We start from the raw sequence: 15271 nt of genomic DNA on the forward strand, positions 1-15271 counted from the left end.
CTTTAAATTTAAAAATCTATAATATATAATCCACACATAAATTTAAAAATTTAAATTACATAATTGAAATAAAATTTATAAAATAAAAATATAATTAAATTACAATATTTCTAAGTTAAAATGAATATTTTAAAAATAATTTATAATGATAATGTGAAATAATTTAAGAAATTAAGAATTTAGAATGTTATTCTTACAAAATTTAAGAAATTAGGAATTTAGAATATTAGAGTGAAATACTTTAAGAATCACGAACAAAAAACGAATATAAAATAATAATAATAATAATAATAATAATAATAATAATAATAATAATAATAATAATATATAAAATAAATCGGATATTGGGTCAGCATGTACTCGGTTAACCAACATTTTGTGACTCAGGCCTGATCCAAAACTTGGAAAAAAAAATAAAAGATTGGGTACCCGACTAGAAAAACCAGGTATTTTTATTGAAAATACTCAATATTTTTTTATTAGGTCGACGAGTCAAATTAATCGAATTGAGTATTTTTTTAACACACTTGTTGACTAGGATGGTTTGTTCTGTCCTATTAATTCAATAAAATTAAATTAAAATTTAAATTATATGATTTTAATTCATTTTTAAATTTAATTATTAAATATTTAATTATTAATATAATATTATATTATATTATAAATGTTTTATTATTTTTAAAGTATAATTATTCATGTCGAACTGGTTTTTTTAAATTTTAAGTCATAGTAGATCTTATGGTTGTAATACCCTAAACATCGGTTCAGTGACTAAAGTGTAATAAATTAATATAAATAAATTGAAAAATTCAAGGACTAACTTTGGGAATTGTGTATAGGACTCATTAGCAAAAATGGAATAATGGAAGGGCAAAGAGGTCTTTTTGCAAGAAATGAATTTAAAATTCATTTTAAAAGATATTTTAAGCATATGAAGGATAGAAAGGGGAAATATCTGAAAGCTTGGCTCACTTCTCTTCTTCTTCTCTTCTCGTGACTCCATTGATAAGGTGAGTTATGGTTCAAGTTGGTTATTCTTTTCATTTTTGGGTTGGTTTTGAGGCATTGAGTGATATAGAAGCTTAAGGAAAGCTTAAGGATGAAAAAACCAAGAGATTTGTCGGTACCTCTTTTACTTGGGAAAGATTAGGACAATCTAATTGGAGTACACAAACGCCAAAGAGTGTCTCCTCCAAGCTGCTAGGAAAGCCCCTGTCGCAGCACTTGGTTTCCGGGTTCAATGCAACAAATGGGCCATTATTGTCCGATTACTACTAGGAGAAATCCCCGAGAGGATTGTTTCTTTTTATGAAAATATTGGATATAAGTTGCAATGTCAAGTTTTGATCTTGGTTTCCAAGAATGATCCACTTATTGAAAATACTATGAGCCCAATAGTTAGAAGAATGAAAACTCAATATATCATCTTCGTGATGAATTAGGACGTGATCGGAAATGAAGATTAATATTGTTGTTAACTAGCTTATTACTAGAAGTTCCAATCAAAATTTGCATGAGTTACTGGTTTCATACAAGAAAGAAAAATGTGTGTACATTTTTAAGTACGATCTGTGTTTGTTCCTATGCAAGATATCACTCATATCTCTTTTCTATTTCTTTTCTTTCCTTTTTTTGAAGGGTATCGTTTGATACTCCTATGATTGCATTTAGGAAACTGCTTAGATCCCATAAAAGTGTTTCGCTTGAATATTTGTGGGGTCTTGGGAAGATGATGTTTTTTCTATTCCTAGCTAATGTTATAGTTGGACTAGTGAATTTTTCCCCTTCTCCTATAGGTACCTGTGTCACATATGTGTTCTTTACTTGATTACTACTGTGACTAACTATTGGTTATTCGTAATGTTTAGATAAGTTCACAGAAGAAGAAAACAGGAGTTATTGCTCCAAAGCACTTTGTACAGAGATTGAAGAAACAAAATGAGCTTTTCCGAGTTATATGCACCAGGTATTAGACATCAATTACCTTATTTCTTCCTCTAAATTCACCATCTCCTTTTCTTATTCAAGGTTTCAATTACTGTAATGTAGTAGCCTTTTCCTATAATGTCAACCAAATATTGACTTTATTTTCTTCAATGGAAAATGCGGAAGAGAATAACTCTCTCTCTCTTTCTTGGTAGGATGCTCACGAGTTCTTGAACTTTTTGCTGAATGAACCTGTCAACATATTGGAGAAAGAGGCTCAAACAACAAAAAATGAGGCTGAAACTTCATCACAACCAGAAAAGACTGCAAATGGTCTAAAGAATCCTCAGGCAAAAGGTGTTCAAAAAGAGCCTCTGGTTATATGGGTACACAAGAATTTTCAGGTGTGTTTGCTAGTCATGTACCGTATTCCAATATTCTTAATCATTCTTGTTTTTTTTCTTTATTTACTCTGCTTGACATGAAATATAGATGAAATCAAGTATTTCTTTACTCCAGTTATATTTAAGCTACAATGTAACTGGAAATCAAAGTGGCATATCTAAAATCTTTTTGGATAAGTGACATTTCTAAAATTGTAAGAAAAATACTAGGTCTACAAAGCATCTGTATGTTGTTGAAAAATTAAACTAATTTGTGCAGTGACAGAAAATTAAATACAAGCATTAGTACTAATACTATCAAGAAATGTTGCAGGACATTGCATCATTGGTAAACCTCTTTTCTGTATCCTTTTATCTACACTGCATCTTCTATTGATACTTTTAGTAATGCTTTCCTTTTCTTTCAATTATGATCTGTCATCTGTAAACTGTAAAGTGCAAACCATAAGATAACAAGGAAATGGGCCATTATTGTCCGATTACTAGTAGGAGAAATCCCCGAGAGGATTGTTTTTATGCAGAAAGGCATGGAGAAGGCATTGAGGCCCTACTTTGAATTGACAAATGTGAGTAAAAATAGTTTTTCATACTTAAATTTTCTTTTCATTCTATATGTAGAAAACTGAGTCTGATACTGGAAGCATGTATTTCCTGGAAAGAAAACGGAGAGAAACGTGTGTGTATATCTTCATGTTATTATTCAAATATTGGATTGCTGTTATTTAAATATGATTTTAGCACAAAAAACAAAGGGTTATTCAAATATGATTTTAAATATGTTATTATAAAAATATTCGAAGCGTTGCAGATCGATTGTTATATACTTCACTTTAAATAAGTATAAATTATATACTTATTTCATATTTTTTACTTAGGTTAGCAATGGGAAGGAAGAATACACAGATGATGACATTGATGATATTCACAAAGAATGGGTATCTTATGTGCCTAACTTTATCATGCTGTGATATTTTGTATCGACATATGATTACAATATTTTTTATAACTTAATGTTAATATATTGTATGCAAATGGATTGCTTATATATAATATGATATATATATTTCATATTATGAGGCATTAAATGTGATTTAGTTTGATTATTTTTCAATCTACAATATATATATATATATATATATATATATATATAATTTACGACATACAATCACGACACACGAATGTGTGTCATCTTTTTTAATGATGTGTGCTTCAATGACAAGCAATGTAAGTCATAAATGCGTGTCATAAATGAGCGTCATAAATGCGTGTAATAACTGTGCGTCATAGATTTATGACACACAATTGCGTGTTATTGTGTGTCATCTGCACCCATAGATGACACGCAATGAGCGTCATTAAAGGGGTTTTTTTTCTAGTAGTAAACATTTCCAGCTTCTTCTTCCTCCAAGGGCCGAACCTTCAAACTTGCAAGGTAAATATTTTTAGTTTGAATTTTGAAGCTATTTACTTGATTTTTGAGTTTAGCTATTAGATAGAGAATTAATCTACATGAAATTCTCTATCATTTGGTACCAATATTTCATGCTGAAGATGATTATGTGATGAGATTTTATGATTAGGGTTTAAGTAGGTTTAGTGATCTTGAAGAATTGATGAAAGTTTTTTATGTTTTTGATGTTAGTGATTATTTCTAAAGCATGTATGATTATTAAAATTAATTGTACATGCATAAATAAGGTTTTGCTTAATTAGGGTTTATGGAAGTGTTAGGATTTGGATTCAACTTGATGTTGTTATGGTTAAAATAACATGAAAATGATGCAAGGAAGATGAATTCATGTTTGAAATTAAATGAAATCTTTGCCCTTTTTCATTAGATATATTCGGCCAAAGAAGGAAAATTAGGGGAAAATATTGAAAAAATTCCTATGGTCTAGAAATGATATTAGAAGTATTCTATGTGATTTGGGAGTTCATTTGGATCAATTTGGAAGCATAGATAAGAAAAAGAGCTAGTTTCCAAGTTTTGAGAATTGTGAGGCTTTATTGCAAGAATATAATTTTTGAAAGGTTCAATGTTGATTTTTGGTACTTGAAATGCTGGAAATTTAATTTGGGAAGTTGATTAGAGTTAAATTGCAAAATTTTGATTTTTTAGGTTGGAATTCGAAAAGACTTGATAATAGTGGGACTTGGGTGTTAATTTTTAAATGTAAAAGTACAATTTGGGTGAGTTAGAATAATTCTGGAAATTCTGGTAAGTGTGTTGCTTTTGGAGTTTAAGTATTAAGTTGGGATTGAATTTCAAATTTATCAAGTTGTAAGGTTGAAATTGAAAAGTCTAAGAAAGTTTAGAATAAAATTGTAAGCTTTTGAGTGTTGAAGTATTGATTTGAACTTTTATTTTAGTTGCTGAAAATTTTACATATTTAATGGAAAATAATCATAATAGTGAAGAGCTATTATGAAATTAAAGGAAAAGTTGAGTTGAATTCTAGAAATAATTTAAAATATGTGGTTTGATTTTATAATCGGTAAAAGTTGAAGAATCATGTTGGGAATAATTATTTATGGAATTGAATAAATGTTTTGAGAAGTTTGAAGTTAGAATGGAGTTATGAGTTAGGTTGATATCAATTTAGTTATTGATTTTATTTTATAGATTTTCAAATGTTAAAATGAGCTTATGTTAGAACGATATTAATATGTAGTTTGAACATTGTGTTATAATTTGGTATTGTCATATTACAATAAATCTAGCAATCCGAACGATCTGAAAGGAAAAGACAAAGCTCGTGACAAGGATTATTGTATACAAGTTCTGCAGTGAGGCAAAGGTGAGTGCAGTTTATTTATTTAATTATTCTGATTGAGGAAAACTTGCGATAAGTCAACCTCATATTATCTTTTAAAAGTATGGTTTCATTTTAATCATTAAATATTTCCATAATGACATATAAAGGATTTATGATTATTTTGGGTATGAAATTACCCAATACGTTTTTATATGATATTTTCTGAAAAAGGTATTCGAATGAAATCTTTTTATAATGATTTTAAAGAATGATATTTATTGTTAATGATGAAATATTTTATCGATGATTTTAGAAATGTTATTTGAATTATTTTGGGTATGAACTGCCCATGTCATGTTTTACGAATTTAAATTAAATATATTTTTTATTCTGATATGATTTTTATCAAATGATTACGAAATGAACTAAAAAGCCCACTGTATGTTATATGGAGAGTCATATGTACAATTGGTATGCCATGAGGTGGAGTGATTATCTATTCTGATTCTGATATAATGTGGTGTACCGGAGTGTACACTAGTATATATATTTTGATCTGAATGCACTTTGTGTGCATATTGTTATTTCTGATGCGATAGCACTGTGTGTGTTTATTTGTTCCGACTCTGATGATCTAAGATATGTATTGCGCACACTTGTCTGACTCACGTACCTTATATTCTCTTAAAATATACTTTGGGCTATAAAAATGAAATATGACAGTTCTGAAAAGTGTCTGATTACAAAAGAATATGGACTAATTATTCTGTCTGATCTGATTTATTATGATTTTGTGAAAATCATCATATGATTCTTTTCAAGTTTCTAATAAAGTTCAGCATTAGATATCCAGTTTGAAATTTTGAAAGTTTGTTTATTTTATTTTTTTATAAATTTATATATATGTTGATACTTTATTTATTTGTTATCACCTTTAGTATTACTGCATCACTAAGTTATACTTAGCGCGTGATAATTTTCATGTGTAGGGTCTGATTGAGATATGGACGTTTTATGAGGAGCCTTTCAAGCATCATGTGCAGATCATCTATAATACCAGTATCAGTAAGACATCGTTGAAGTTTCTTTTGACTAGTAGTGACATGTATATTTATGTTATTAGTTTGCTTTATTAGTTTTGACTAAATGGTTGGTAATAGTAAATTAGGACTGTTTAATTTGACTAGATTAGCTTACCAGTATTTTAATATGCCTAAAATTATATAGTAAATAAAATAGTATGTTTTATAAATGGTATAGAAATTCAAGTAGGTAAAAGGTTGAAACTAGGAATGTTAAAAAAAATTAAGTTACTGTGAATAGTAATTATTAGTCAGTTTGATGTGACATCTATGGCTCGTATTCTTAAATTTGTACGGGCTATGGGTGTTACAAGAAGTATATGTTGCTTGTAGAATTTACGTACAATAATAATTATCAATCGAGCATTAAAATGGCACCGTATGAAGCGTTGTACGGAAAAAAATACAGAACGCCACTTAATTGGTATGAATTAAAAGATCGAGACGTTCATGGCCCTAAGTTGATTAAAGAAGTCGAAGAAAAAGTGAAGATTATTCAAGATAATCTTAAAATAGCTACTGATCGACAGAAGTCCTACACTGATTTAAAAAGAAATGATATTGAGTATCAAGTAGGAGATAAAGTCACTACAAGAAAATATACCTTTAATGACACATGAACGATGACACACGCTAATTTATGACTTGCAAAACATGTGTGTCATAAAAAAAATGTCATGTTTTTTAAAATCTGAACGATTTATGACTTACAATGATGTGTGTCATATTTAATAGTCATAATCCAAAAAATTTACAAAAACACGGAGTATAGATGAATTTTGTGTGTCATCTTTAGGAGTCGTATTCTAATTCCCCCCCCCCCCTTATTTTTCATCATTTCCCGCGCGCTTGATCTTCCCCCATTTTTCATCAGTTCACGCCGTGCTTCCCCCATTTTTCTCTGTTTTCCCTTTTTGTCTTTGCATCCTCCCACCGGTTTGGCCATTCACCACAACGCAGTCGAGGGAGTCAAAAATCAAGGGTTTCCACAGGTAATCGTTCTCTATTCCAACATTTGTGGGTTTGTTGATTTCTATTTTCTCTGATTTAATGGGTTTGATGTTTTTACTTCATATATGTTTTTTTAAATCGAGGTTTGTTGCATGCATGCTTGTTTTATTTTCTATTATTTGTTTAATCACTACTGATTTGTTCATTTCATTCTTCGTTTAAGTGGGTTATTTCGATTTTTTTACTTCAGTGGATTCTTATGCTAGTTCTTGATCTCTTTTTGATTTTTGGGTTTTGATGGATTATGTATTTTGGTTCAAAAATGTTGAACTTTGATTGTCTTGTGATATATGTTTTGTTATGCTTGTTGAAATGTTTACAAACATATCTTGTTTCACTTGACTTGAAGTATCATTGTCCGACATAAGGAGGGTATGGTGATATGACTCTCCAAGTATATGGACAAACCTCAAAAAGAATCTCGTATTCGTTACTCACTTCCGCGTCCAAGCGATATAGGTCTGAATGACCCTACAATAGTATATATTTCGAGGGAAGGTTATATTATGTTTGGGATTCTTTTGTTTAAAAAAAATGAGTGAGGGAGGTGCCTCTGCTTCCCAGTTCCCACATATGTATTTCATTCGCTAACTAGAATGGTTCCAAGTTTTTACCTAATTGTCATGTTTCAGATGGATTTACTTTTGGTTGCTTATGGCTACTGGTTGTTGACTTTTCATTAGTGAAGATGCTTTAAATATCTGGTTCTGTCCTTTGCATTGGTACTTAATGTTTCATTAATATAACTTTTCCTGCCTTTTTCTGCTTTCTATGTTGTTTGGATTCTTCTTTTCATTTGAAGTATCGGTATCTGACATTTTGTGTCGGACATATAGATATGTGGATATGACCTCCAAAGATCTTCTCAATGCATAGAAATAACTTTAAAAAATCTAATAATACATGTATTCGACACTCATACTTACATTCGAGTAGCATAGTTTCCTTTTTATTGTTTTGCTAGTTTAACTAAACACTCGCTCTTGAAATTTAATTTTTGTTTTTGATAAATGTAGGTTGTCATAAGTTTGGCACGGATGCTATCATTGGATGGAACATGACATTCCTTTGTTGAGTCTCTCTCAAGAAATGCCCCATACATAATATCCACAATTCTTTGGGTATACTGGTTAGTGGCATCTTATCTTATTATTTATTTTAGTCGAATTTTGTAACTATATGTTGCTCCGACTTTTCATTCTTTTCTTGAAGTGTTTATTTCTAACATTTTTGTCTATCATATGGGTACTAGCATACGACTTTTAAGAATATTCTGTCCAATATAATCGTTTCAGACATGTACTCCAATCTGATGCTCACACCCGAATTCAAGTATCGTAAAATAAGATTATTAACTTAGATTTAGGCAACATTCTTTGAATGATGATTACGAATATAGGCAATGAGGCTTTCTCATGTTACAACCATGTGCTTCAACTTAAATTACAACAAGCACAAGACAGATATTTTGAGGCTAACACCAAGAACGTTAGAAGATATCGAATAGGCTAACACCAATAATTTATCTAACATTATTAGGGTTTGTTCCAGTTTCAAATGGGTTTTTAAGATTTTATGAATGGATCATGACCCTTGAATATTGTTCTATAGCATAATACAAAATGAATTTGTTAGGGTTACTTTGTACTAGGTAATTTGGGGTAAACATTTTGTTCTTCATATCTTACATAAATATTTCATCAATCATCAGTTATAAAGTTGTAGTTTTGCTAATACTTTATAATTATTTAGGTTGGTAAGTAATGGTCGATGGATAAAGCATGGATTTCGTCTGATAGGTTATCTGATGCATATGAAGTGGGTGTAAACATCTTTCTAGACTTTGCACAAAGTAATGATCCAAATTCAGATCTTATTCGATGTCCTTGTATACATTGTATTAATTTGTGGCACCACTCAATTCAGACCGTGCGCTATCATCTGTTTGCCTATGGCTTCGATGAAAGTTATAAGGTTTGGTCTTTCCATGGAGAAAGACAGCCCAAGCTTGATTCTAGATGCCCTAACAAATCTATTCCTCCCGACTTTGATTATAAGAGATATGCTACATGATGCCTTCAGAGATGTAGAAAAAGAACTCGATTCATTGAAGTCACTTCTTGAAGAATGTGAGAAGCCACTTTACGTAGGGTCAAAGTATAATGCACTTAGTGGATTATTGAAATTCCAACATATCAAGGGTCAATTTGGGTGGTCTGAGGCTAGTTTTGAAGTATTGTTAGGTGCCCTAAAAGATGTCTTACCATTAAACAATAGAATACCTAACTCCCTATATGATGCCAAGAAATTACTAAAAGGAGTAGGTCTACAATATGAAAAAATTCATGAATGTGAAAACGATTGTGTTCTATTCTGGAAAGAACATAAGGATGCTTCTCAATGTCCAACTTGTGGCACATCTCGTTGGAAGAAGAATACCAAAAACGTACCTTCAAAAGTTTTATGGTATTTTTCTCCCATCCCCAGATTTAGGAGAATGTTTTCGTCACCAGAAATGGCACAAAACTTAACTTGGCATGCACAAGGTCGGGCTAAAAACGGTATGCTAAGTCATCCTCGTGATTCCCCCTCTTGGAAGCTTGTTGATAGAACGTGGAAAGAATTCGGAGAAGAAAAATGGAATTTAAGTTAGCCTTGTCCGCTGATGGTATCAATCCTCACAAGTCATTAAGTTCCAAGCATAGCTGTTGGCCGGTTATCTTAATAACTTATAATCTACCCTCTTATTTGTGCATGACAAGAAAATTCATGATGTTGACTCTATTGATATCAGGTCCAAAACAACCTGGTAACAATATTGATGTCTACTTGGCACCATTGATAGCAGATCTAAAACTCTTGTGGGAAACTGGCGTGAAGACATATGATGCTTATAAGAAAGAATACTTCAATCTAAGAGCAATATTACTTTGGACTATAAATGACTTTCCTGCATATGGTAATCTTTTGGGGTGTGTTACCAAAGGTTATTATGCGTGTCCAATATGTTCAGAGAATACTTGTTCACAGTGGTTGCCAAATTCGAAAAAAGTATGCTTTCTTGGTCATAGAAGATTCCTGCCACTTCAACATCCTCTTCGTAAAAGAAAAAAAGATTTCAACAATCAACAAGAGGATGGTGTTATAAAACAACCATTATCAGGTGAAGAGATTTAAGACTATCTGACGGGGTTTGAGACTTCATGGGGTAAGAAGACAACGTCTAAGAAGGAAAAAGAAAGCATCGATGAGAGAGCTAAATTTTGGCACAATAAATCGATTTTTTGAACTTGAATATTGGAAGAAGTTGCTTGTTCGTCATCAGTTAGATGTTATGCACATAGAGAAAAATGTATGTGAGAGTGTTTATGGACATTGTTGAATTTGCCTGGCAAGAAGAAGGATGGGTTAAGAGCACGAAAAGATCTTGAGGCGATGGGCATTAAGCCTAAATTACAAACTCAACCAAGAGGGAATCGTACTTGGCTTCCGCCTACGTGCTACACATTGAATACCACGGAAAAACACCGGTTTTACGAGACCCTATCTACCATAAAAGTGCCTGATGGGTACTGTTCAAATTTCAAGAATCTCGTGTCTGATTATGTATCAACGATGAATTGTTTGAAGTCTAATGATTGTCATGTACTGATGCAACAACTTCTCCCTTTTGCAATAAAGGGGGTGTTACATGTGAAAGTGAGGAAAACAATCATAGGTTTGTGTCATTTTTTCAACGTGTTGTGTAGTAAATTCGTTGATGTTAATAAGCTAGGCAAGTTGCAAAGTGACATCGTATTAACTTTGTGTTTGTTAGAGAAGTATTTTCCTCCTTCGTTTTTCGATGTCATGATCCACTTGATGGTGCATTTAGTTAGAGAGGTGAGGTTATGTGGCCCGGTTCATTTTAGGTGGATGTATCCATTTGAGAGATACATGAAAACACTCAAAGGCTATGTACGGAATCATCATCGACCCGAAGGTTGTATTGCAGAATGTTATGTGGCAGAGGAAGCCTTGGAATTTTGCTCAGACTACTTAAAAAATATGAAATCAATTGGCAATCCTCATGAACGTGTTGATGAAAGAATTCGCACCGGCAAACCTTTATCACGGGGTACAGTCGAGGTTGTAGATGCTAAGCTACTTGATGAAGCTCATCTTTATGTATTACGAAATACTGCTGATGTGGAGCCGTATATAGAGTAAGAACCACTGTGTCTTCTTTGTACTCTATGTAATGCATTAAACTTTTTTCTAACTTCTAATATGATTCTATCTTCAAATATTATTTAGGCAACATATGTTGGAATTGAAGAATCATAACCCCCGTGCCTCTCGAAATAGTAAATGGTTGCAGACTCAGCACAGTCGAACATTTATTAGTTGGCTTAAGACCAAGGTTGATACACATTTCGCTAACGGGGAAGACATTTGTGAGAGTGTTCGTTGGTTGGCCAATAGGCCAAGTTTTGCTGTGAAGAAAATATAGCGGTTTTGCCATAAATAAGTATCAGTTCCATACAACATCTCGAGATGAATCAAGAACAACTCAATGTAGTGGAGTATCTCTAGTTGCACATGCTATTCAGATTGCTAGTACAAAAGACTCCAATCCCGTGTATGGAGCTGTTACTTACTATGGTCATATACAAGAGATATGGGATCTTGATTATCGCATATTCATTGTTCCTGTTTTCATGTGTGATTGGGTTGATAGTCGTGGAATAAAAAAAGATGACTTTGGATTCACAGTGGTTAACTTTGCTAGGCTTGATCACCAATCTGAACGCTTCATATTAGCTAGTCAAGCCAAACAAGTTTTTTATGTTCAAGATCAACAAGATGCAAATTTGTCTATTGTCGGCTTCACACCACATAAGATGTACAAGTATGGAGCAAATAGTGAAATTGATGATATGTTGGAATACCATGTTACTTTTGATTTTTCACGAGACTCCCCTTTAGTAGAACTTGATGATGATTTTTTGTGTACACGCTCGGATGGCGAGGGCATATTAGTTTAAAATATTTTTTGCAAAATAAAATCTTTACTTTTTGGTATGTTTTTATTTCAACATCTGTATGTTATTAATTCTGTCCCAACTGCAAGAAATAGCAATTTACTAACTTTTTGTATTTCAATCATGTTGAAACAGGTTGTACTTGGTACCATGGAATCGGATCAGTCTTCGAGTCATGATGAAGACTCTAAACAAAGAGGTCCGACAATAAAGGGAAAAACTACTAAAGGAAAAGTTATTGTTACTTACAATAAAAAGGGTGTTCCGATTGGCGTTGTAGCAACGAAACTTGCTTCCTTTGAGGGCATGGTAGCAAGATCAATGGTGCCTATCACTTATGCCACTTGGCGAGATGTTGAACAGGAAAAAAAAGAAGACTTATGGCAATACATTTTGGTAAGTCTAACATCTGATCTTAACTTCCAATTAATCTTTTTTTTGTTAAAAATAATATTTTTTAATTAATGCTTTATGTTTCATATGAATTTTGAACTTGATCCAAAGAGTCGAAAGAACACCCTTCAATCCATTAGGACAAAGTGGAAGAACTTTAAGCATTATCTGTATAAGAAATTCATTGAGAAGTTTAAGAATGACCCTAATACAAATATGCTCAACCCTCCAGAGATGTATCCTTATTTGAAGAAAGATGAGTGGAAGGTTTTTGTATTGTAAAGACTTTCAAAGAAGTGGGAGGTTAGAAACCAGTCTGTATTTGTCGGTATTTGTTATATATATTATTTTTAGAAACCAGTCTTGATTGTTTTAATGTTTCTAATGTAGGAAATAAGTGAGAAAGCTAAAAAAATGCGTGGACAACATAGATACAATTATCGGTTGAGTAGAAAAGGATATGCTGGACTAACTCTTGAGATTGTATGTAGTAAATTAATTGAATAGTTTAGATATGCATTTGTTTATGTTAATTCATTGTTGTTATTATTTTTAATTTAGATGCAAGAAACGGGAAAAGAGGAAGACGAGATTGATAGAGCATTGTTGTGGAAAAAGGCAAGACAAATGAAAAAAGGAGTTTATGACCCGAATGTCCAGATTGTTGTTGATAAAATGGTAAGTTCTTGTGAACATTCCTACTTTATTTATTTTCATCTTATTGTTATAGCACCATATGAGCTTTAATCCTTTGAATATTTTGAATATGAATATTTGCTTTCACTACAGGAAGAGATGCAGAAGTCAGAAACCTTAGGAGAGGTCATTTGTGGAACAAATGACATGCTTACCCAATCCCTAGGTACCCAGGAACAACGTGGGCGTGTACGAGGGATGGGCAAATTTGTAAGGCCACACCAATACTTTGTCTTACCCAATACCGTGAAGAAATACTTAGATGGTGAGAAGAAAAAGTTTGAAAAAAGGTTCAACCAAATTGAAGGTGCAATAGAGAAACTACAAAAAGGGATGAATCATGCTTCTGAAGGCGCAAGTTGCCAAGGGTGGGGCAAAGCAGATTTTGAAGACAACCCACCCGAGGAATTACTTGTAAGTCTTATTAAATTATAGTATGAATTAAATGTAAGTCTTGACTACAACTAATAAATATATAATTTGTAGGATACTTCCTGTTATCTTGCGATTGATATTGCCTCCAATATAGTTGCCAAAGGAACAATAGTGAAGCACAATGATCTATCAGGTATTACAAAAAATATCAGTTTTCTTTTTGACTTTTTAGAATATTGTATCTTAGTAATAACTTTATATAACAGGTGAAAACATTGAAGTAATGATGGAAATGAGTGTGCAAGGAGACGCGTTACTACCGTTTCCACTAGATGAGGAGTTCATTTACAAGGTTAAAAATGCAGTGGGATTCATAGTGAAATGGCCTAGACATCTAGTCATTCGATGCTCTGATTTGGTAATATTTTCATTTATTTAAAGAAATTATATATGTCTAATTTAAATGATATCTTTATATTTTTTTTGTAGGAAAAAGTGTTGGCGTTTATGGGGAAAAAACGTGTGAACGGAGATGAAGTAGAAAGTAATAAAGGAAAAAAAATGACAAAGAGAACTTGTTGAAAAAGAAGAGGAGAAAGGAGAAGGGACACCGAAGATGGAAAAAGAGAAAGAAAAAGAAGAGGGTAAAGGAGAAGGGACACTGCAAAGGAAAAAGGAAGAGGAGAAAGAAGAAGGGACACCGAAGAGGGAAAGAAAGAAAGAAAAGGAGGAGGAGGGAACACCGCAAAGGAGGAGGACGAGAGCACAAATGATGACAAGGCTAAGAGTTGAAAGCAACCGTGTTTTGAAAGTGTTTGCACGTATGGTTGATATACAACTTAAAAATGCGGAGTTCGTGAAAGTACAATGTGAGGACGATATGTTTGGGTACGAGAGTTTCACGTATATAACTTGGGAAGATTTTGAAGTGATTTTTACTGTGGATGAGATGACCGGTTCTGCGATTACTTGTTATATGATGTAAGTGCATAATTTTAATTTTATTAAAACACAATATATTTAATCATCATACTTGTCTAATGTTAATATATAGGTACTTGTTTGAGGAAATCAAGAATGGGCCAAAAAGAGATCATGGAATTTGTTTTATGACCCCGTCTGCAATCTCGCCATCAGGACGTAAGGTAAAATTCAAAAATAGCGATGAGGCAATTCGAAGCGTTGCAGATCGATTGTCTCTAAGAAAGGACAATGGCATCGTCCTAGTGCCATATAATCACGGGTTTGTTTTTTCATTTGATTATCAATATATTTTAGTAACTTAATTTGGTTTTTCATTTTTATAGAAGACATTAGGTGTTGGCGGTGATAGATATGAAAGCAACAAGTTGTTATTATCTTGATTCCTTAGGGCCTACCAATATCCATCAGCAGTTGAAGCAAGTTATTGATGCGTAAGTAACATAAATTATCGAAACATTATAGTATATTCTTTGATATATTTCATCAATTTGTATAGGGAAATAAAATTGTACAATGCTCAAAGTGGATCTAACAAAAGGGTTAGCCTCAATTGGATCAATGTTTTGCTGAGGACTTCGAACGATCATTCCTTGTTTAAATTGCAGCTTTCATTTTGACTA

The 15271-nt window shown here is 32.4% G+C and overlaps 1 long non-coding RNA gene across 1 annotated transcript; it reads left to right on the plus strand.

The window, feature by feature from the left end:
* Positions 1-13648: 13648 nt before the first annotated feature.
* Positions 13649-14004, plus strand: LOC120129764. Its single transcript, XR_005516785.1, has 3 exons — positions 13649-13706; positions 13779-13860; positions 13934-14004. It is a non-coding gene; the product is annotated as an uncharacterized LOC120129764 (long non-coding RNA).
* The last annotated feature ends 1267 nt before the right edge of the window (positions 14005-15271 follow it).

This window comes from Hibiscus syriacus, unplaced genomic scaffold (assembly GCF_006381635.1).
Source record: "Hibiscus syriacus cultivar Baekdansim isolate YM2019G1 unplaced genomic scaffold, ASM638163v2 tig00110503_pilon, whole genome shotgun sequence".
Taxonomy (NCBI): domain Eukaryota; kingdom Viridiplantae; phylum Streptophyta; class Magnoliopsida; order Malvales; family Malvaceae; genus Hibiscus; species Hibiscus syriacus.